We start from the raw sequence: 23,389 nt of genomic DNA, 5'->3' as shown, positions 1-23,389 counted from the left end.
AACTTTTCAGAGGGAACGTGCTTGAAGAGACCTTCCCAGTGACAGCTGCCTTTCAGCCAGGTTGCCCTGGTGTGTGTCACCCATGCTTTAGCTTGGCTCAAGTATTCTCTTCACTGAGAAGGTGTTGCTTTGGCAAAGGGTTTAGTCTACCTGACAAGTAATGAATTAGAACTCATTCTTCTTTAAAAGCACAGGATCCTGAGGAAGCAAACAGGTTGCAGTTATGGTACATTCAAACACGCTGAAAAGGGAATGTTAAAAGATTAAAAGCCTAGTGTTATCTGACCCCTAATTGTCACTTTTTGAGACCAATTTGGAAAAAAAAAATCAGATCTCTACCTCACTTGCCAAGTAAATTCTAGAAGAATTACATATTTAACTATAAAAAAGTGAAAATGCACTAGAAAATTATTGATAAATATGTCTATAATATATATTATAAAATATAAATATATTTATACTCTTGGGAATGAAGAATACTTTTCTAAGTATGACATCAAAGGCAGAAATCAAAAGGAAAAAACAGAGTATCAACTACATATAAATGTAAAACTTCTGTAAATCAAAATCTTTGAATTAAAAGAACAATGCCTAAGATGGAAAAAAACATTTGCAACATTTATGGCAAGAGAATTGATATCCCAGTTAATGGCTCAGATATCAATAATATAAAGATAAATAACCTGCCAGGAAAAAAAATGGCAAAGAACTTGAGCCAAATTTACACAAAAGAATATAATTAGCCAATAGACATTGAAAATTAAATCTTTAAAACCAATAAATGAAAATTTAAAAATATGATGACCTTTGAAACTAATCACATTGGTGAATAATTATTTCTAATACCCAGTTGTGGTAAGGATTTCAGCGAAACTAACACTCTCATTTGTTACTACAGAGGTATTTTTACATGAGAATTTTAAAAATACATTTTAAAACCTTAAATGCTGCATAGGTTTGACCCAGAAACTCCAGTTTTAGAAAACTGAGGGAAAACAACAAGCTGGACAAAGACTTACCTACGTTTATTGCATCATTATTACTAACAACAAAAAGTGGAAATAGTCTACATCTCCAAAAGTAGGGGATGGGTGAATAATTTATGGTATACACATAGAATACTCTCAGTGATTTTCTCCAGTGGGCTTATACTGGCTTACGAGTATAGACTGTTAAGACTTCAGGAATTTTAGAAGCCAGTTGTTGAAGTGTTGGTAGCTTGAAATCAACCATGGTGTGAGTGCTTACCAAGGAAATCTGAAAACGCTGCAAATCTAGGCTGGTTTGATCCTTCAGAGAGCTGGTTGATAAACACCTACCAGCATTTAACTGCCTTACATCTATTATTAATAATTTGTATAAAATTAAAAGACAGGAGAAAATATTTACTATTTTTTTCTTACGTGAGGATGATATCTTCTAAAGCAATATGCATAACAATTATTTAAAAAACAGAGAAAAAGAGATGGGAATTTGAGCCATGTTTTATTTTCTGAGGGGTTAGATTAAAAATATCTATTTTATTTATTTTTTTTTTTAAAGATATGGTAATTTATTTTTTACTTTTTATTTATTTATGGCTGTGTTGGGTCTTCGTTTCTGTGCGAGGGCTTTCTCTAGTTGTGGCAGGCGGGGGCCACTCTTCATCGCGGTGCGCGGGCCTCTCACTATCGCCGCCTCTCCCGTTGCGGAGCACAGGCCCCAGACGCGCAGTCTCAGTAGTTGTGGTTCACAGGCCCAGTCGCTCCGCGGCATGTGGGATCCTCCCAGACCAGGGCTCGAACCCGTGTCCCCTGCATTGGCAGGCAGATTCTCAACCACTGCGCCACCAGGGAAGCCCCATCTATTTTATTTACTTTTACATAGCTAGATTTTCTACTTGGAACATATGATACTCTGTAAAAAATAATTGTTTGAATAAGCAGTTCTTGATGTTTCTATCTCTCAGTTACTCCTAAGTATCACTATGAGGATCCCTATAATAATCGAGAGCAGGAATCAGCAAACTTTGGCCCATAGGCCAAATCCAGCCTGACACCTGGTTTGTAAATAAAGTTTTATTGGAACACGAGCTCATTTGTTCGCATATTGTTTATGGCTGCTTTTGTACCACAACAGCAGGATTCAGTAGTTGTGACCTAGACTGTGTCGCTCACAAAACCTAAAATATGTGCTATCTGGCCCTTAACAGAAGAAGTTTTCCAGCCCCTGCTCTAGACATACTTTGGACTGTGTCTGCACAGGCTTATTACTGCCCCCTTTATTGAGGAATCTCTTCTCGCCCATGTTCTCACAAACCCACCCGAGTGGATTTGCCCAATTTCCGTCCCTTCCTCCAAGTCAGGATTCATTGAATCCTGACTCAGGATCTGACTCTCCTTAAAGTGGCTTGTGACCTACTTGCGTGGCAGTCAGGTTCGTCTTCTGGGAATTTTGTGCTAGGAAACCAGCAAACTGTTGGCATTGGCCGTGGATGCTGCAGCTAGAACCCAAAAGCAATCTTAAGTTTCAGTTCTGTACAAACTGAATTTACAGAGGCAGTAAACTGAGCAGAGGGGGACACTCTAGTGGTTCCCCAGATAGAAGCCATGAGCTGAGGGAGATCACATGGTGTCTGAGAGGAGAGAGAAGACTTGGTTCCTGCCTTTGTAGTTCTTTGGTTTTGTCCCTACAAAGGGACATGTTTGATTCTTGTGCAAATGTCTGTCAGAGTCCTTATTTTTTAATATTTTAAAAACACTCCTCTTCTTGAGTTAGGGGTGAATGCAATCAGATGAGCCTTGAACAGAAAACATATTCTTAGAAGTATTTAAGGACTTATGGGAAAATTTCGTTGGTCTGAATGATAAAATAATTTGTCAAGCATGATTAAAAACAGAGGGTGATTTACCTACAAGATAATGATTTGTATGTTATAACAAAGGAAGTCACAGTAAAAATAATTTTATAACGTCCCATATTTTGTACCGTTATGTTATAATTTAATATGTGAATGCTCACACTGCACAGTGATAGGAAAGGGTGTTTAAGGCCATTGAACATGCACTTCATTAAGATGTCATTGGTACAGAAACACTTGTGTCAAAGAGCTTGAAGCTTATCATCTGTGAAAGTCAGTAACCCCTTAAATGTCTCACTTCTTACCTCTTAGGTCACCCGGAGTATCTAGTCTGACGGTTGAACGTTGGTTGGCCCAAACTTCTGAAATCTTTTTAACTTATTCCCTGTGTGGTGCCGAACGCATTCCCTTAATTTGCTCTACTCTTTGTGTATTTCTGCTACAACTAATTTGAAAAGGGAGAAGTGGGATTTAGAGATGTGAAGATGCAGCTGTTCTAATTGTAAAAGCACAGATAAAAACAGAGCCACTCAACAGTATGGAGAATGTAAAATGTTCACCCGAGAGTATGAGGAGGGATTTCCCCATTGGAATTGTTATGTTCTGGGTGCCTGCAATGGACACAGTAAGACCATAAACATACTAGGTTTTTCAAGGCATGCCCCCAGGATGTGTGTGTGTGTGTGTGTGTGTGTGTGTGTGTGTGGTTTTGTGTTTGCATGTGTGAATGTGCGTAATGGCGGGGAGGAGAAGATGAACACAAATCAGATATGTTTATACTGCTTTTTAATTTTCTTTTTTTCAGAGGTATTCTTACGATACAGTTATAGGGCATCTATCATGCACTAGGCCCTGGTGATAGTGGTGACTGAGCCGTCCTTCCTGCCCTTGTGGAACTTAAAGTCTGGCAGATGAGACAAACACATAAATAACAGATAACTAGCATCACAGTGGCCAGGTGAACAAACAACTCTCCAACACTAAGGGGACCATTTTTTGTCCTATTGGGAGTGGGAGGTAGAGAGTGTTAGAAAGAATTCCACAGAAATGGGAGTTCAAAAGATTCACCTGGCACAAAATGGGGCACAATTTTTATGGAACAAAAGCACAGGCCAGCTCTGTGGTAGTGAGTGGCCGGCACATTTGGAGAGCAGTGGGTCTGCATTCTGCTGTGCTTTGTTAGGAGATGGAACACAGTGGGTAAGGAGTTCAGATCCAACAGTAACAATGGATCACAGAAGAAGTAAGTAACAAGAGAGCAAAAAGCAAACCAACAGTCAACAAACTCTAAACCTGATCATTTCCATTACTTCTTAACACTATGAACAAAGTAAGACATGTTGAATTCTCTTAAAATCCAAGTATGCCCTGATTGTATATCTGAACATGGCAAGTGGCATAAGTCATGTAGCACCCTCATGATACCATTTATTCCATGTAATTTGTGATGCATAAAGGAGAGGAGGTGACAAACATCATTCATTTCCTCCACAGATCTTTATAGTGCACCTTCTTTGTGCCTAGAACTGCACTAGGCACTGGGCAAACAGATGCAAACGAGAGGCAAGGTCCAGCTCCCGGGTCCCAGTGTGTCTGAGCTGGTCTGTAGATAGGAACTTCTCTCTGTATCTTGTCCTGTGGGAACAGAGAATGAAGGTCATGTGTTAAGCTGAGCACAGTGGAGGGGTGAGCCTGCATTCAGCCCTGTGTCTTGTCCCTCTATTACCTTCCTTCTCAGCCAATAAAAGGAGGAAAAACAAAGAGTCCAATGCAAGAGATTAGCAGCATTGACTCCGGAAGCTTTGACAGTAGCAGGGAGGGTCCTTGTCCCAGTGTCAGAACCCTTGATGTCAAGCAGCACTGGTGCCATCATGGTGAGCAGCAGCATGGGCGTGCGTGTGTGTGTGTGTGTGTGTGTGTCCACGCCACAGCGATGCCTTCTGTGGGGACTGGGAGCACAGCACCTTGCTGCTGATGCCGTCAGCAACAGGAGAAGAAGGTGGGTGTCACAGAGAACCCAAGAAGCCAAGAAACACATGGGAGCTCCTCTCCTGGGGGTGGGGGGCTCAGAACTATTTTTGGAGAAACTCAAGGGTGCTAGGGTTTGGGGGGTGGAGAAAAAAGCCAAGGAACAATGACTTGCGACAATTTTTGTGACCTTATTTTTATGACTCCAACAACCTTGTGAAGGAAGAAGACTTGGGATTTTTAGTCTCGAGTCGCAGACATGGAAACTAAAATTCAGACTTGGCCATGGAGCTCATAAGGCGATTGGTTTGGGGCTCAAACTCAGACCAGCTTCACAGTCCTAAGTTCTTTTGTCCTATTTTTCAACAAATGATCATCATTTAGAAATTCATATCATATGACATAAATAAATAATACTTGGAAACCTATTTTGAAACACAAAGAATCAGTCTACACCTGTCATAGTGCCTTCCCTGAAGTGGTTAGTCTAGTGTCCTTGAACACAGTGGGTTTAAAAGCTTTAGAAAAATCTGTTTGTTGGTATGACCTGGTCAGATTGGCCCAGGCAGGTGCCTAAATTCTCTTCTCTCTTCAGGGATAGCCCCAGGAGTGGTTCAGGAAGCTAATCCCTACCTGGGTCAGTGAGCTTCAGCCCCAGGCTTCTGTTCCCTGTATCTTGTGAGCCTGACCTTGTAAAGACTGAGAAGGAATGTGAAGTCATGTGCCTTTTCTAAGTGGGGTGGATCACTTTTTTAAAAACATAGATAGCGGCAATACATATTAATCGAGAGTGTGTGATACTAGAGTGGCTCTTCTAAGAACCACCTGGGCATTACCAGAAAGTAACAGATCTTACTGGCTTTCAGTCTCTGTTCCACTCTACTCACATTGGTAGGAACTGAGCAACATTGGGCTTAAAAAAGAAATCTGAAAATTGCTAATGGCAGGCAGGCAGGAGCCACCTGTCTAATTGTATTCAAACTCGTCTGAGCTGGTTTCCAAAGACCTTCATCCTTCTCCTCCCCTCTTTGGAAAAGAGCAAACCAGCACTTTTTTTTTTTTTTTTTTAACTCAATTCTATTTGGGAAGGGTCTTGAAACCAAAAAGAGACAGAGAGAAGGGGGAAATCTGATCTACCAGCTCTTGCAATACCCCAGCCATGCTGTATACAGAATAAGGAAGCTTCATTTCGGACTGAGGTTGTGAAGGTCTCAAGACAGCAGAGTGAACCCCTGCTTTAATGCTGAGCGTGACATTTTTGTATCCTTTGTGAGGTGGTCCATATGGAACAGCATAGCGCCTAGTCAGAGCTGGGCTAATTCCTTCTGGAATGAGAGGAGAGGGTGTGAACCAGCCAGGAGCGAGCAGAAGCATTTGACTCCGCAGGTTTATGCCAAGGTGAAGGCTGCTGCCTATTGCGTGATGCTGCTCTGTGCCAGGTCCTCCTAAAGCAAACCAGCAGTACAAGATGACACTGGTTTCTCCCGGCTTTATACATACCATCTCCAGTAATTATTTGCCTGCATAACTCTCTGTGCCGCTAATGCTCAGGTGTGTGGTGGCAGTGGGGGAGGGCAGAAAGATGAACTCTGGGACACCCACTAATGGGGGGATTGTCACTGCAGAAATGTTCCCAGCCCTTTGCTGCTAGCCCTGGTTGCTATTCTCTCCCTACTTGCTATTCAGAAAACGTGGCCCTCAAGAAAATGACTCAGATTCGAGTTATTTCCGATTGTGATTATCTGAGAGCTAATTGTTGCCTTTTGCACCGTCGTGTGGCTTTTTCCTGCCTTCCCCTTCCCCTCCTGCTGCTGACCATTTCCCTGTCATTAGCACTTCCACCAGAGACGACAGCAGGGACCGCAGAGGAGAGCATGCTCACATCAGCCCCACTATCCTGGGGCAGAGTAGTTTATCAGCTCCGTGTGTAGGTTCCGGGACAGAAGGGATTAAAGTTCCGAGGTCCGCTCTCTCTCCCTGACATCATTTGTAGAGATAACTGAAAATCGTGTGGGCAAATTCTTCACACTTCATGTTAGCAGCTGCCCATAATGTTGCTGTCAGTTGGTTGAATTATGTGAGTTCTCTTTGGGCGTGTCCTGAGTCTTTTGGTGTCTAAACTGCTGCCAGGTGAAAGGCCATCATCGGGAAATCATGTGCATTTACAGACCACCAGGGGGCCGGTTTGAGAATACAGGTCTGAACTAGAATCCAGGTCCACCGCTTACTAGCCACTAGAACTCAGGCCCCTCGATGTGGAGGATGTCTGTGGTTTCTGCTAGCTCACTATTCATTTCCTCTCTGGTCACTGAACCCATGGTTGGGTTGGGTGGAAAACAGAAATAATCTCCAAGTCTTTCTTTCTAATGAGGTTAAAAGCTTCAGCTCTCAAAAGGGGATTTGTGGGTATGATGGAGTAAGAGAAATAGAGACACAGAAGGAGAGAGACAGAGATCTATAGACCCCGAGATTGGAGCAGTAGCAAGACCCCAGACAGAAGTGGCTGTATGGTGTGTCTCAGTGAGGAAACGTGTGCCCCAAGCATGGCACTGAAGTCGTACAGCCTTGGACCCAAAGCAGCCAGTGGAGGCAGGAAATGTGCCACCTTTCTAGAATGAGAATTGAGGCGAAAAGAAGCCACACCCCAGCACTCATCACCCATGCCTTGTCTCTGCATAGACTTCAGTGCAAACTCAGAAGAAATTAAGCTTATTTTCCCACCAGTGGGAAAAAGTAGACTGAGACACAGAAATGAAGCTAAGGTATAGAAAATAGATGAGGTTATCTTTCCTGCATATCTAATTTTATGAAATTATCCCTGATACACTTATACTAATTATTTAGTAAGTATGCATTCTTCTCAAACCATAAAATAGTATCAGTAATTCTCAAGTAACCTGTTTGTTGTCTTTATATATTTGTGAGTAAAACACTCCATTTGTATTTGTATAAACAGCAGATAAAACCATGACAGTTAAGATCCTGATATCTATTCTTAAAAACTTTCAGTTGAGGTATAAATGAGAAAGTACCTTTCTAGAAGATGATTTGGCAAAATGTAACACAATCCCTGAAATTGGGCATATCCTTTGGCCCCAAAATCCTACTTTGAGGAATTTACCCTAAGGCAATAATCATGAATATATTTGAAGATTTAATTGCAAGGATGTTTATAATGGTGAGAGGGTTAATTTTTTCCATTTTAAAAAGTAATTTTTATTGAGATATAATTTATTTATGGTGAAATGCACAAATCTGAAGTGTGCAGTTCAATAAGTTTTAACAGATCCACATGCCTTCAAGATATAGAGTGTTTTATCACCCCGGAACATCCCTTGGTGCCCCTTCCCACTCAAACATCCCCAGCAACAACTGTTCTGATTTCTGTCACCATAGCTTAATTTTGCTTGTCAGAGATACTATTGTGACAATATTAAATGTGTAATTTTTAATACGTGTCTTCTATGGACTATTGTGACCAGCAGCCACTGTAGGCTTACAACTCCAGGGAAGGAGAAAGCGTGAATGCCACCTCAGGAAAGGGGTGGTAGGATACTATCCCAGGCAGAAAGGAAGAGGAATTGGGAAGAAAGGCTGTCCTTCTGCACTAGTGGATTGTGGGAAATGATGAGGTAAAGGAATCAGGCAAGATGACAGGTATTTCTTGATCATCCCAGAGTGGAGAGAAAGGTTAGATAGGAAGGAATAGAACCCTGCAGCAGACACTCTTGCCATTCTCCAGTAAATATAAAGCCTTCCTCCTCATCAATGAGACATCAACAGAAATGACGGTCAGGGGCTTTGGGAACGGGCTGCTGTTTTCCTTGTAGAAAGAATAGACATTGTGTGTCACCTCTTCACTCAGCTTTTTGCCTTGAGACCACTAAGCAACAAACTTGAGGATAAAAAAACAAGATGCTAAAGGATGGCAGTAGGAAGTACAGACAGAGACCGTCCTTGGTGGCGGCTCCAACAATGTTAGAAACTGCTTATCCCTGGATTTCATATTATATGAGAAATACAGATCCTGATTCATTGAGCTACTGATAGCTGTGTTTCAGTTACCTGCAGCTGAAGGTATTCCCAAGGGGTATACATCTGTCTCCTATTTGGAACTCCAAGAGGAGATTGCCTTGCAGGGCTCTCTAATCCCATTTGCATCAACCTAGAATAGCCACAGAAGAGTAATGATGGTGGCATGGCAGGGTTAACCATAAGAGAAGCCTGAATTAGGGCACCTTGATTTTCCATCAGTGTCTGTGTGCCATGGAAGAGATTCAGAAGTCCTTATTGGCTTCATAGTGTGGTGGATCATTCAAGCCAGTGATTGGATTTACAATACACAAAAAACTCAAGGCAACACACAGGGCCAGTTAGAGCTCAGGTGGGGTCAAGTCAAGCAGCAAGAACTAGCAGATACTAACAAATCAAGAAAAAGTAAGCTATGAGCTACTTGGACATTGGCTTCAATACAGTATGTTCACAGGGCTTCCCAAAGATGAAAACAGCCACAAGGCAAGAATGTGGGTCCAAGGCCTCACTATTTCCGGCTACCATGTGGACATAAGTTATCTGACCCCCCTACATGCCAGGCACTAATTTAGAGGGAGCAGGAGGAAGAATTCTGAAAGACTGAGCATTTGTCCAAAAGGTACTGAATTACCCAGAGTAAATGTTTAACTTGTAACATTAGACTGAGTGTACCGGATAGCGCTTTCTGCACAACTATTTCTCCACCCACATGTCTACTCAATATTATTTATTTTTCATTACTTAAAATATCAAAAAGGGAGAAAAGTATAAAAATTAAAAAACTAGGCCAATGTTAGATAAATTATAAAAGATCCATTGAATAAAATATTATTTGGCAATTAAAATGGATTAGTCTTTCAGTTAAACAAGGTGGATTGAAGAGCATATTAATCTACTTCCACTCCCCAAACCCCTCTGGAATAATAAAAGACAGTGAAAGGGAGAAGAGGAGCGGAAAAAAAATCAGAAGCTAGAAAAGGGCCTAACAAGTGGTAACTGACTTTAGCAGACCTAAAGCAAGAGACATTCTTAAGTAGCAGTGGAGGAAGTCCAGAAATTGGCTGATCTATAATAAAGAATATCAGAGAAGCTCAGGAATTGGAACATCCCAGTAACTTGGAAAGTGTGTGTGTGTGTGTGTGTGTGTGTGTGTGTGTGTGTGTGTGTGTGTATGGAGCTGGAAAAGGACAGTTGGTTGAAGCACTAAGTAAGAAGCAGTTATAGACCCTTGGCTTCTTTTCCACACTCCTTGAGGTCCCCTTACCAGTCCCCACCCCAGCAGAAGACTGAAAGTTCACTCTCTGGAGAGGGAGAGGCTAAGCTGAAGGTCTAGTACACTAGTGGACACTGGACAGAGTTGAGGGCTTCAAAGAGAGTGGCTCTATGAAAGGGTTGATATTGAAGGGTGAGAGTCCTGGCCCCTTGTCACACTTAGCTCTCAAAATGCTGAAACTAAACTCATAACCCCCAGGAAGGAGACTGGAAGTTTTCGTTCTTAAAGTTGATTCTTTTTCATCCCCAATAAAAAGACCTTCAGACACTGGTAAGTGGAGGTCTTTCCCCGCAAAATCAGCTTGGAATGAAGCCAATCAACCAAGACTTCCCATGCACACAGAGCTTCCAACAAACTTTTCAGCACTTCATCCTAAATTGAAGCACATCAACCAGGCATTTTGGAGAAAGCCTATGTATTGGTCAGTGTTCTTAGTTACAAACATGGAATTCATTATTGGCTCATTTAAGCAGAAAATGAATGAATTAAAATATATTATTGCAGAATTAGAGGAAGATGTATAGGTGGGATTAGAAGCCAATGGTGGGTGACAGGCTTTAGAAATCAGTGGCTACCAAGTCAGCTTCGGGGGCAAGTTTGAGATCCCACTGCTTGGTTGGTGGCAACAGGCAAAAGAAAATGACTGCTTTGTGTAAATGGAGATAAATGTACACAAATGTGTGAAATTTCTGGCTGTGAATCCCCCAGAATTTGTAGGGAGAGGGACTCTGAGAAGAATCAAGACATCATTCTCATTTTCCAGGTAGGGCCCGAGCGGGGTCTTATTTTTATTTTCTATTATTTTTTTATGTCACAGACGTGAACTCTGGTACCTTGGGTTCCTTATGTGTGAAAAAGGAAGTAAAACCAAATTTTAGTTGTAGCTGTCTCTGCAATATTGGGATTTTGGTAATAGCTTATTTTTCTCTATGTGGTTTCTCTGTGTTTTCACATTTCATTATTTTTAAATCAGAAGCCTTTTTAAAGAATTGTTGGAGTTTCATTAGGTCCCATTTGTTTATTTTTATTTTTATTTCCATTTCTCTAGGAGGTGGGTCAAAAAGGATCTTGCTGTGATTTATGTCATAGAGTGTTCGCCTATGTTTTCCTCTAAGAGTTTTATAGTGTCTGGCCTTACATTTAGGTCTTTAATATGCTCAACATCATTAATCATTAGGGAAATGCAAATAAAAACTACAATGAGGTATCACCTCATACCAGTCAGAATGGCCATCATCAAAAAATCCACAAACAATAAATGCTGGAGAGGGTGTGGAGAAAAGGGAACCCCCTTGCACTGTTGGTAGGAATGTAACTTGATACAGCCACTATGGAGAACAGTATGGAGGTTCCTTAAAAAACTAAAAATAGAACTACCACACGACCCAGCAATCCCACTACTGGGCATATACCCTGAGAAAACCATAATTCAAAAAGAGTCAAGTACCACAATGTTCATTGAAGCTCTATTTACAATAGCCAGGACATGGAAGCAACCTAAGTGTCCATCGACAGATGAATGGATAAAGAAGATGTGGCACATATATACAATGGAATATTACTCAGCCACAAAAAGAAACGAAATTGAGTTATTTTTAGTGAGGTGGATGGACCTGGAGACTGTCATACAGAGTGAAGTAAGTCAGAAAGAGAAAAACAAATACCATATGCTAACACATATATATGGAATCTAAAATAAAAAAAATGTGGTCATGAAGAAACTAGGGGCAGGACGGGAATAAAGATGCAGACCTACTAGAGAATGGACTTGAGGACACGGGGAGGGGGAAGGGTAAGCTGGGACAAAGTGAGAGAGTGGCATGGACATATATACACTACCAAACGTAAAATAGATAGCTAGTGGGAAGCAGCCGCACAGTACAGGGAGATCAGCTCGGTGCTGTGTGACCACCTAGAGGGGTGGGATAGGGAGGATGAGAGGGAGGGAGACGCAAGAGGGAAGAGATATGGAGATATATGTATATGTATAGCTGATTCACTTTGTTATAAAGCAGAAACTAACACACCATTGTAAAGCAATTATACTCCAATAAAGATGTTAAAAAAAAAAAGAATTGTTGGAGAAAAAAAGAAATATTTTTGGTGGCCGGAGTGGGCAGATGAGCTAAGAAAGCCCTGTAGGATCACTTTGCCTTTGTAAACTTCTTGCCAACGGTTTCTGGGGTAAGCTTCACTTGGAGAATGGTCACTTGTGTACAGCAGCTCTGAGTTACTGCTTCAGACTTTCAATGTTCTTATTAGCTTATAGCTAGCAATAAGAAGGCTATTCCAGGTAAACTTTTGTAGGCCAGCTGGGGAAGAGGGAGAGTCACACATGGTGAGAAGCCCTTTGAATAACCATTGCAACCCAGAGTGCAGGAAGGCTTCACATGTGAGCAGAGGGGTGGGGTGAGTGGGAGCAGCGGTAGCTCTCGATAGAGGGCTCTGCATGGTTGGCACTTTGTAATTCCTGAGGTCAGTCCACATTTGAGGGGACGATCCGCTGTCCCGTGTTTCCCACCTCCTGTAATGCCATCCAAGTTCATCCATCCAAGGACGATCCCTCAGTCATCCTTGACTCCTCTCTTTCCACCACCTCCCACTTTGAGTCACTCACCGAGCCTGTATTTTCAGTTCCAAGCATGTCTCTGAAGTGACTTTCAAATCTGTCCCATTCTCTGCATCCCCCTGCAGCTGCCCGCTTTCAGGCCTCCCTCAGTCCTGCCCTGGACAAATGGGAAACCTCCTAAGTGTCTGGTTGGCCTCCAGGACAGAGTTACCTTTTCCAACTCTGTGTCAAAGCAGAGACCCACCCTTTCCCGCAAGGCCAATGCCAAACGCCCTTGCAGGGCATACAAACCTTTCGTAAACGGACCCTAAACTTTAGGTCAGCGTCTGCTTTGAAGATGGCCAACTCTTCGTGGTTTGCCAGAAATTTTCCAGGTTTTTAGCACCCAGAAAACCCCTCAGTCCTGGGAAAACCAGGATGGTTGGGCACCCTATCCTAGCCCTTGCCGCCTAGCCCCCACTCAGCTGGCACATTAACTAAAACTTTGCACTTAATAAGACAGGGTATGACTCTGTCTTATTAATTTTTATCTGCCCCAAACCTGCACAGGATCTGGCATGTCACAGGCATTGAGTAATCTATCACTCTCTGACAATTCGTGATGTCAGTAAGGCTACTATTTTCTTTAAGATTTTTGACCTCCTTTCTGTTACTTTCCTCGAGAATGAAAGTTTTGAAAATAAATTTCATTGTGACACTCTTTCCTTTAGTAAATGACACTGGCTTAAAATGGTGTGCTAGTTTTATGTGTTTTTTTCTACCCCCTGCCAACAGAGAAAAAAACAGCAATATTTATTTGTCAAAAATTACTGAATATAATGAATTTTATCACAAGGAAGAAAGTAGGCACAGCTCTTATATTCTACTAAACCCAGGTTCCTGTGGAACCTGTCTACTTTAGAACATTTGAGTGTCATTCCCTAATAAATGGTCTTGCCATTATCCCACTTTCTGAAGAAAGACCAGATTGGTGAAAGCCTTAAACTTTGGAAGCATGCTTTACAAACTCTGTGACTGTTAGTTCCCAAGGACCATATTATCATTAGAAGTAGTAGGCATAATGGGAAACCCATCAAACACAACAGAAAAAGCAATATTTTTCTTTTGGTTTTTATCCATTTTTACATTTTAACATATTATTTTATGAAATGGATATTTAGCTATATTCACCACTGAAATACCTCATTACTACCATGAATTCTATTAGTCTGTGTGCTTATAACACTAATGTTCAGAGTAGGGATCACTGGAAATGACATGTACTTGAGAAAATTAGAGAATTCTCCAAAATTAAACAATTTAATCTTTTTTTTCTGATTGTGATTCAGTCAAATCTGCACAAGCTGTGTTTGGTAACCTGTACTTAATTCTGTCTTGAGATGCTCTTTCCCTATGTGGAACATTCTAGAACTCAGATTGGCTCTGCCCACTTGCTCAGCTGTGAAGTTCTTGCACATGTTCTCCAAATGCACTGGGAAGTCCCTGGGCCCTCATCTCATCACTGTTCTTTTGTATGGTTGGGTGTTCACACACATCCCCTGGTAAGAGGCTCAGAAGTTTGTAGTCGTGTCTATTGCAAAGTTTTTTAGGTCTTCCTGTACACTGACTAAAGACTACTTTTTTCAAAGTTGAAGTATAGTTAATTTACAATGTCATGTTAGTTTCAGGTGTACAGCAGTGACTGTTATATACTCTTTTTCAGATTCTTTTCCATTATAGGTTATTACACTATATTAAATATAGTTCCCTGTGCTATACATTAGGTCCTTGTTTATCTATTTTATATATAGTAGTGTGTATATGTTAATCCCAAACTCCTAATTTATCTCCCTGCCCTCCCCCTGCTATCCCCTTTGGTAACCATACGTTTGTTTCTTGTGTCTGTGAGTCTATGGCTTGAAACCTCTGCCTGGTGTGACTCCTTCCTTTTCCCCCTTTGTCAAGCCCTCTTCAAAGGAGGAATAGGTAAGAGGACTAGGGCAGCCTAGTTACCCTCCCAACTGTGGTCTGTGTGTGTACACACATACACAGGGTGGATGGAAGAGAGGTTGCTGATTAAGTTACACTCCTCCTGAAAGGGGGAAGGGGGAGTGTGATACTTTCTTTCCATGTTCAAGTGAAAATAAATAATGTACCCTTCAAAAAAAAATAAGCCTGTAGCTGCATCTATTGCAAAGTTTCCACACACTGACTAAAGACTACTTTTTTTAAAGGACACTTTCTGTGATTGGGTTTGAACCCCACGGCTTTTGCTCTCACAGCATCTTTTCACTTGCTGTGAAAAGAGAACCCCCATCTCTTCATCTTTTTCCCTCTTAGGAGAGGTAGCAGAGAACCCAGCTGATAGCCATTTTATAAAGAACATTTGTTTTGATTTGAGGAAGTGATCCAGCCCGACAGCTGAATATTCCCTTTTTTAAAATTCTTTCCATCCATGTAGGCCTCTACAGGACTTGTAAGCTATTAAATGAACTACTTTGTTTCCATTTACAAATATTTGCACAGTGTATGGATAAACTCATTACTTGCTAAGGACTGACCCTGACCAGCTTAGCAAGGTAAGATGGCTTTGAAATATTAATGCAAATCCCAGGTGATCAGTGAGGTCCTGAAGATCGGAGTCCAGAGCAGACCACAAGGCAAGAGTGGAACACTTGCTGGGCTGGTACTAGGATGCAAAGGACAGCTTCATCTCTTTGTAGAGAGGAGTAATTGACACTTCGAGAAGAGTTAGAGTAAACGATGAAAAATGATTGAAAGGCTGAGAAGTAAGAACTCTAATTTAGGAAGTCAATGACATCTTGATGTTCAGGGGAATTGAATAATGACTAAAGACACCACAGGGATAGAGTCAGAAATTGGAGTCCAATCCAGCATGGTGCCATGCTCTCTCTTGAGTCCAGGGACTTAGTGTAAGCTACTTTCTCTGCTTGGAAGTCCCTGTCCCCTCCCTCCTTCAAGACACCCCCTCAAAGCCTGCTTCCTAGAACAAATCCTCCTAACCCTGTTGGTCTCAGGTAAAATGTCACTTCTCCCATGAAGTCTTTTCTGATCTCTCATCACCACCACTTGGATAGATATCCCTCGCTTTGCTCCCAGAGCACTTGTACTTTGTCCTATTTTAATAATCATAATGGCCCATTTATTGAGAATTTACTAAGTGCCAGACCCTCTTTTAAGTACTCTGCACATAGTACCTCATTTAAATCTCCCGGTAACCTACTAGATGGGTACCATCATTGTACTCATTTTACAGGTAAGAAAATGGAAGAACAAAGATGTTTAAAAACTTGCCCAAGGACACACAGTTAGTGTCACATCAGAGATTGGGATCCAAAGCCTGAACTCTTAACCATCATACTATTATAATTGTCTATATCTCGTTTTTGGACTATAAGGACACACCTAGATTCAAGGGTAGTGCACATATATCCTATCTCTCAATCAGAGGAGTGTCAAAGAATTTGCAGTCACCTTTAACCACTACCTTAGTTGCTAAATATATATATATATATAATATTTTTTAAAAAAATTTAATACATGTATATGTATATATGTATTACAATTGAAAATAAGATGTTATCTGGATTTTATTTTTTGTTGCATGCCATTCTCTGATCTTGACTTAGAGCCAAATTTACCCTTTAGAGTTTCTATCTTGATCTCTTTCTTATGAACAGTGAAGTAAAATAAATGTTTCAGAATGACTACTTGAGTCTGCAGCAAATCACATCTTAATCTCCTTCCATTCTGGCAAAGATTCCTAAAGCTAAATGTCTTCTGTGCAACGTCATATAAAATATACCCCATTCCTCCTTCATACACCTGCAGTAGATGTCACTAAATAGTCATACACTCGGACTCTTTCTTAACCCAACTCTGCAGATAGGCACTATTAATTAAACAGACCTGGCATATGAGCTAAAACCTATTTGCCACCCCTCTTTTATGCTATCACTTTCTAACTTACTCTTCCTCCCAACCTTATAGATTTTATAATGGAATGGATTTTTTTTTGATTTGGGGGAGGAATGGGGCTTAATATTTCATAACTAGCCTCATATTTTTAGATATACTTTGAAAAAGGGTTTAAAAACCTATATTCTCTCAAATATATATAAAATATATTTGAACTGAAATTACTGGTTTCTATATAATAATTTTGAGGTGGTTCCTGATACTCTTGAGGTGTTTGGAATCAAAATTTATTTTTATCCTCCTTCTCCATAAAGTATTTACTGAGTGCCTCGTTGTAGTATATGGTTTAAGCAAAGCATTGCGCAAAGTAGATTATTCAGAAATAGTTTGAGTGCATAATAGTTTGAGACATAAATGATTTCATACATCTACAGGAGCTAGGAGGGCTAGTTTATAACTGGAGATATTGTTTTATAAGGTGTTATTATTTTAGAATACATGTGTCAAGAATTCAGACGGCAAAGTTATTTTCAATGATTACATTTATGGTGGCCAGATACTGTTATGCTTGGAAGCAAAGCCTTCCAATCCACCCAGGATCTAGGCAACCATTTTATTCCCAGTCGCACCCTCCACCCACACCATTTCAGATAAAGTGTCAGGTTGGTGCTCAGCTGCTGGGAAAACTAATGATCAAAACTCGGGAAAAAAATTCTTTAGAGGTTTTTTCTGGCAGATACCTATAGTCTGGAGGGAAGTGTTGCACAGTGAAAATGATCATGTTTACTCCTAAGCTAAATGGGCGTTCATCTTATTCTCATACCTGTCGTGGTGTACCCAGAAAGTGCTAAATAACTCCCCCCCCCCTCCAGGAAAAGAAACTTCTCATTTTAATGTTATGGTGTGTTCTCTAATAGTAATGATCTTTATAGCTTTATAGGATACTCTCAAAAAACAGCATTGAAAATGGATCAAATGATTTCATTTTGCTTTGGCTTTTAGTCTATCTCAGAAACAGTTTACTGTCTCATACGTAATATACCAATAGTGATTATCCCTGATTTCTAAATAACACTATCAGGGATTCAATGACAATGAGAACAGCAGGAAACGCCAAGTAGCATAATAGCTTCCTAAGCAGCTATGTAACTTTCTATTTCTCTGAGGGCTGAGGTAAGTCATTGGACTGGGGGACAGAGAACTTTCGTCTTCTGAATGCTGTCTATTGCCCCTGTAAGAACCTATGATGGAGGGGCGTCAGGACCAAAGAGCTTGAACTGGCAACACGAATTTATTTCACATCTTGGCAGAAACTTGCACGCCATCCCAGTGCAGCGTGATAATGGTGTGTTCTTTCCCGACTATGACCCACCACAGGAAAAACCATGAGGGTCATACAATGGCCAGAAATTAACTCTTGACATACTTGCAGCTTTTCCAGCCAGCGCTGGAGCTTAGTATTACAGAACTAGAAGAGCTGATCTCCCCTGGCGATAGCAATCTGCCTTTCAATTTTGCTGTCTCGAACAACCAGCTGTGAGCCTTTATATAACATTTCACAGTCCCTTAATTACCACATGACAACCTCAGGGCCGCTAATCCTAATACCGTTCCAAAGTGAAGGACTTATGACATGTCAGCAGTTAAATGCAGCTCTTTCTGTGGTAATCATGTTTGGTGGAAAATATAGTTCTTCCCAAACACAGTGAATACTAACCTTAAAATGTTCAGATAAACTTTTGCTTATGCCCCACATCACTGGAGAGAAATAGCTTCTTGTGTCCTGGCTGAGAGGTGTACCAGGGCCGCTAAATATATAGCAAAAGGCCAAATGAGAAAGACTAGTAGAGAAAAAACAAGTGGATAAAAACTGGCAGGATGGGCTTCCCTGGTGGCGCAGTGGTTGAGAATCTGCCTGCCAATGCAGGGGACACGGGTTCGAGCCCTGGTCTGGGAGGATCCCACATGCCGCGGAGCAACTAGGCCCGTGAGCCACAATTACTGAGCCTGCGCGTCTGGCGCCTGTACTCTGCAACAAGAGAGGCCGCGACAGTGAGAGGCCTGCTCACCGCGATGAAGAATGGCCCCTGCTTGCCGCAGCTAGAGGAAGCCCTCGCACAGAAACGAAGACCCAACACAGCCATAAATAAATAAATAAACCCAAAGTTTAAAAAAAAAAAAAAAGTTTAAAAACTGGCAGGACAAGATTCATTGTACTGCTCAAGCATAGCATAGCTAGTCTTTTTTCTTTTCTTGGTGGAAATTGGGCCACAAACAGCATTCGTAGGCCATGTGATGATACAAAAGGACTAACTAAGCTTTGATGATCTTAACATGGCCGCCAGGACAGTGTTATTACTTTAGCGCAGATGAAGGCAGGTCAAGGCACCTACAGGAAGAAGAAAGGTTTGCCCTTATTGGGTAAAACAGAGACATCCATTTACCAGGTCCAATCATTCAAAACCAGTATTAACTGGGACTCATATAGGCTGGATTTGTTTTCTCTGCTTCTGCTTACCTTCTACCCAAGTTGGTATGCTGACTGCCAGAAAGCAATTAATCAAGTCTACACTTCAAATGTAGCAGTGTAAATTTAATACAACATTTGTTGTTTGGTGAGTTTCTTAGTATCCCCAGACATATTAATCAATCAACCAGGACTTACTAAGCCTCTATTCTGCCCTGAGTGTTTTGCTAAGTGTTCTTGGGGACATGAGACATATGAGGTGGAGTTTTAGTTCTCCAAGGAAGTGCGATGAGGTGGCTAACAGCGTTTGAATCCTAGCATGTCAACTTACCAGGCTGATGACTTTGAGAAAATCAAGTTACATTTTAGACCCTCACCATTTTTAACTAGTTTAAAAATGCCTATTGTACGGAGTTAGAATTTCTATCCCAGACCCCCTCTGAGCTCCATACTTGTATATCCAATAGTCGAAATGCAGAGTCCACCTGGATATCTAACAGAATCACAAGCTCTACACGTTCAAGATGCTTCATCCTTGCCCCTCCACCCGTGCCAAGATCCCCACTACAAGCTTTTTCCTCCAGCTTTTCCCTTTGTCAATAAACAGCATCATAGTCCCATCATAGTCATACGACCTTCTTTTCTCATTAATCCATCAGCAAGTCCTATCAGTCTTGTCTTGGAAGTTCATCTCTGATCCACCTACTTTTCTTTGTCTTCATTGCCTCCACTTGTAATTCAGACAACCATCATTCATCTCCTACAACAGTTCCCCCTCTGGTTTCACAGCTTTGACCCTGAGCCCTCCAATCCAATCTCCACTCAGTAGTAAAAGTACTTTTAAAACCTAAATTGGGATTTTCACTTCTGGTTAAGATGTAAAAAGTCATGAATTCCTATTTTTGAATGGTGTACTTAATTATAATGTGCTCAAATTATTCCAGATTTGACTGGTGGCAGCCTCTTCAAATGACTCCCATGTCTTTGTGACATGTCCTCATTAATTTTACTGAGGACGTCTTTACTCCTTGTCATAACAAGACTTTCCAGGCTCACCTTGTACCTCTCTGTCCCAGGTCTAGAATCAGCACTTCTCTGAGGATCCCTGGTTCCTTTTATTGGGGAACGGATTAGAGACCACGTTTTGGGTGCTAGGGGTGCTCATTATTCTTAGGATGTCATCGTTTCTTGACCCTTTCAGTGGGCAGAGCTAGGAAACATAAAAATGTATGTACATATAAATATACTTATGTATACACATGCACATACACATGTATAAGCACATGTATTTCATATCTTAGAAACCATGAGTTCATGTTGTTACCTCCAATTCCAATTCATCCCTACAGGGTTCATTTACTTCATTTCACATTTGTATGTCCTTTCTTCCACAGTGCGAATACTGGCCCCCTCACAGTAGCAACACATTTACTTATTTGCTCAAGCTTATAGTACATTTAATTTTTTTCAGAATTATTTAACTCATCCCTCTTCAAAACACAAATGAACTAAAAGAAGTTCAGAGTTTGTTTGCAATTCTCACCTCACATTGCACTACATCCTCTACCCCACCCAATACTGAGGGCTTAATAATCAAATTCTGTGTTCATAAATTACCTGATTGTTCTCTTTTTTTTTTTTTGCCCTCCCATAAGTGTGGTTATAGTATTCCTTGAAATACATTAGCGCCGTCTGTTTTACTTTCCATTTTAGATTCCCCTTTTCCATCTGGATTGGGTTAATTTAATTTTTTTATATTAAATACTTTAACATGATTCCAAAGGCTAAAACTGTATCAAAAAGGAATATTCTGACAAGTGTCACTGCCCCCATATCCCTTTTGCCCTGTTTCTTCCCCTACCTAACCTTATAGGAAGCAAACTTTTTTATTTCTGGTTTATTTTCCTTGTATTTCTTATGTAGAGGTAAGAAGATATCTATTATGATTTCTTATTTTTCCCCTCTATTTTACACAAAAAGGAGTATACAATATGTGCTCTTTTGTACTTTACTTTTTTCTCCACTTAGTAATATATTATGGAAATCACTCTGTAGCAATTCATATAGCTCGTCCTCGTTCTTTTTTACCTCCTTCTCCCTCCCTTCCCCTTCTTTTTCTTTTTAGCAATTGGGTAGTGTGGCTGACATCACTTGGTGTATCCACCAAATTTTATTATATCAATGCTTGGACATTTAGGGAGCTTCTGATATTTTGCAGTTATACATATTGCTGCTGTGCATAAATTAGTACATATATATTTTCATATTATTGAAAGTGTATTTTCAGTATACATTCCTAGAAGATTGCTGGGTCAAAGGACACAGGTAGTTGTAGTTTTGTGAGACATTGTCAATTTTCCCTCCATAGGAGTTGTGTCATTTTGCATTCCAGCCCAGCCAGCAGTGCATAAGAGCGCCTCTCTCCCCACGGCCTCACCGATAGAATGTGTTGTCAAGTTTTTGAAATTTTGCCTATCTGGCGGGTGAGAAATGGTAACTTAGTGTGGTTTACTTTGCATTTCTCTTATGTGTAGATTGTACATCTTTTCATATGTTTCAGGGCCATTTTTGTATCTCTTTTAATGAATTTTTGGTTTACATCTTTTGTCCATTTTTCTGTAGGAATTTGGTCTTTTATTCTTCAAAATTTAAATGTTCTTTGTATGTATCATGTATGCTAATGTATTATGTATGTTAATCCTTTATCTGTGAAACGTGTTGCATATATTGCCTCTCAGTATGTTTTCATTTTAAAGATTGTTTAGTTTTTGGTGGTAGAATTTATCAGTACTTTACTATGTTGCATATGGATTTTGAGACATTGTTAGAAAGCCTTTCCCTACACTTAGGTTATATAAGAATTCACCTGTGTTATCTTCTGGTACTTGTATAGGTTATTTTTTTTTTTTTTTAACATTTGGATCTCTGATCCATTTGGTGTTTATTTTGTGTATTATAAAAGGAACGAGTCTAATTTTACCATTTCTAAAAAATTATCCCATTGTCTCAGCACTATTTACTAAGAAGAAGATAATCTTTATCTCAATGTTTTGTGATACCACCTTTATCATATGCTCTATTTCTCTATATAATTTGGTCTCTTTAACCATCAAACTCTTAACAGCCATGTATGGACTGGTATGTAGGATCATAATTCAGAGGAGCCTCAGCCACGGGACAAGTCGGCACTGACGTGCCAGATCTTTCCCATGAGCCTTCACTGAGTACATAGGGGCCGTGTGCTGGTGACTGGAGACAGGGCAAGAGCCCTTAAGGGACTCATATCCCCAAGGTGCATGTGCCATTCCCTACATGCAAGGTGGTGGCACAATGAAGTCACTCCTGCTGAGCTCTGTCTGAATTTCTGATCCACAGATTCATAAGCAACATAATTGTTATTGTACTAAGCCTCTAAGTTTTGGGTTAGTTTGCTATGTAGCAAGAGAAAACTGAGAACTTCTGCTTTCTAGTTTGCATATAAGGCATGTGGAAGTCACCACGCCATCTAATAACAAGTAAAAAAAACTGAACAGACTGAAAAATCAACAGCTTTTCTTGGATCCATAAGCGAGGGGAGGATACAGGGCAAACCACTGCCCTTAAGATTGGAGAGACAGACAAGTGAATATAGGGAGTCATGGCTTAGCAGAGCAGAGTCGTAAGTGAAAACCACCACAGGAACCAGTGCTGGGGTAGGAAAACCAGCACTGTAATTGACAAATTGCTGGAGACTCAGTGTGGGCAGGTCTGAGAATTAAAAACTCCAGGGGTAGCCAGTTATTGGAAGGTCCCTACAATACTGTAAGAGTTAACCTCCAGCAGCTTGGCTAGATTCCCACAGTAAATATGGGAGAAAAATCCCCTTATGTTTCTGGCAGAGGAGGGGAAAATGACCCATTTTAAAATATACCAGAGCATTCTGTTCTAACAAGGCCTGCCCTCAGGGGAAACTAGTTAACCAGAGCCTAACCTGTTGGAGTATTATCAGATCCTAATTGACCCTGGGGAAAAGGAACTCCCAGCTCCAGCCCACCCTAGCCATCCTATCCCACTTAAGGTGGGAGAAAAAAAACTGAGAAATTCTTATGCAGCTCACAGTCTAGAGGCCTGGTCTCACTAGAAGACTGAGACCTAATCATAGAACTATAGAATGCTTCTCCTCCCCCCACAGCTGACCACCACCACATAAACAAACTATGGTCCATCCGGACAATGCAATATTATTTAGTGCTGAAAAGAAATGAGCTATCAAGCCATGAAAAGACATGGAGGAAAGTTACACGCATATGACTAAGTGAAAGAAGCCAATCTGAAAAGACTACA

The sequence above is a fragment of the Eschrichtius robustus genome, chromosome 14 (assembly GCF_028021215.1).
Source record: "Eschrichtius robustus isolate mEscRob2 chromosome 14, mEscRob2.pri, whole genome shotgun sequence".
Taxonomy (NCBI): Eukaryota; Metazoa; Chordata; class Mammalia; order Artiodactyla; family Eschrichtiidae; genus Eschrichtius; species Eschrichtius robustus.
The sequence above is the reverse complement of the archived record's forward strand: the minus strand, read 5'-3'. Positions refer to the sequence as shown.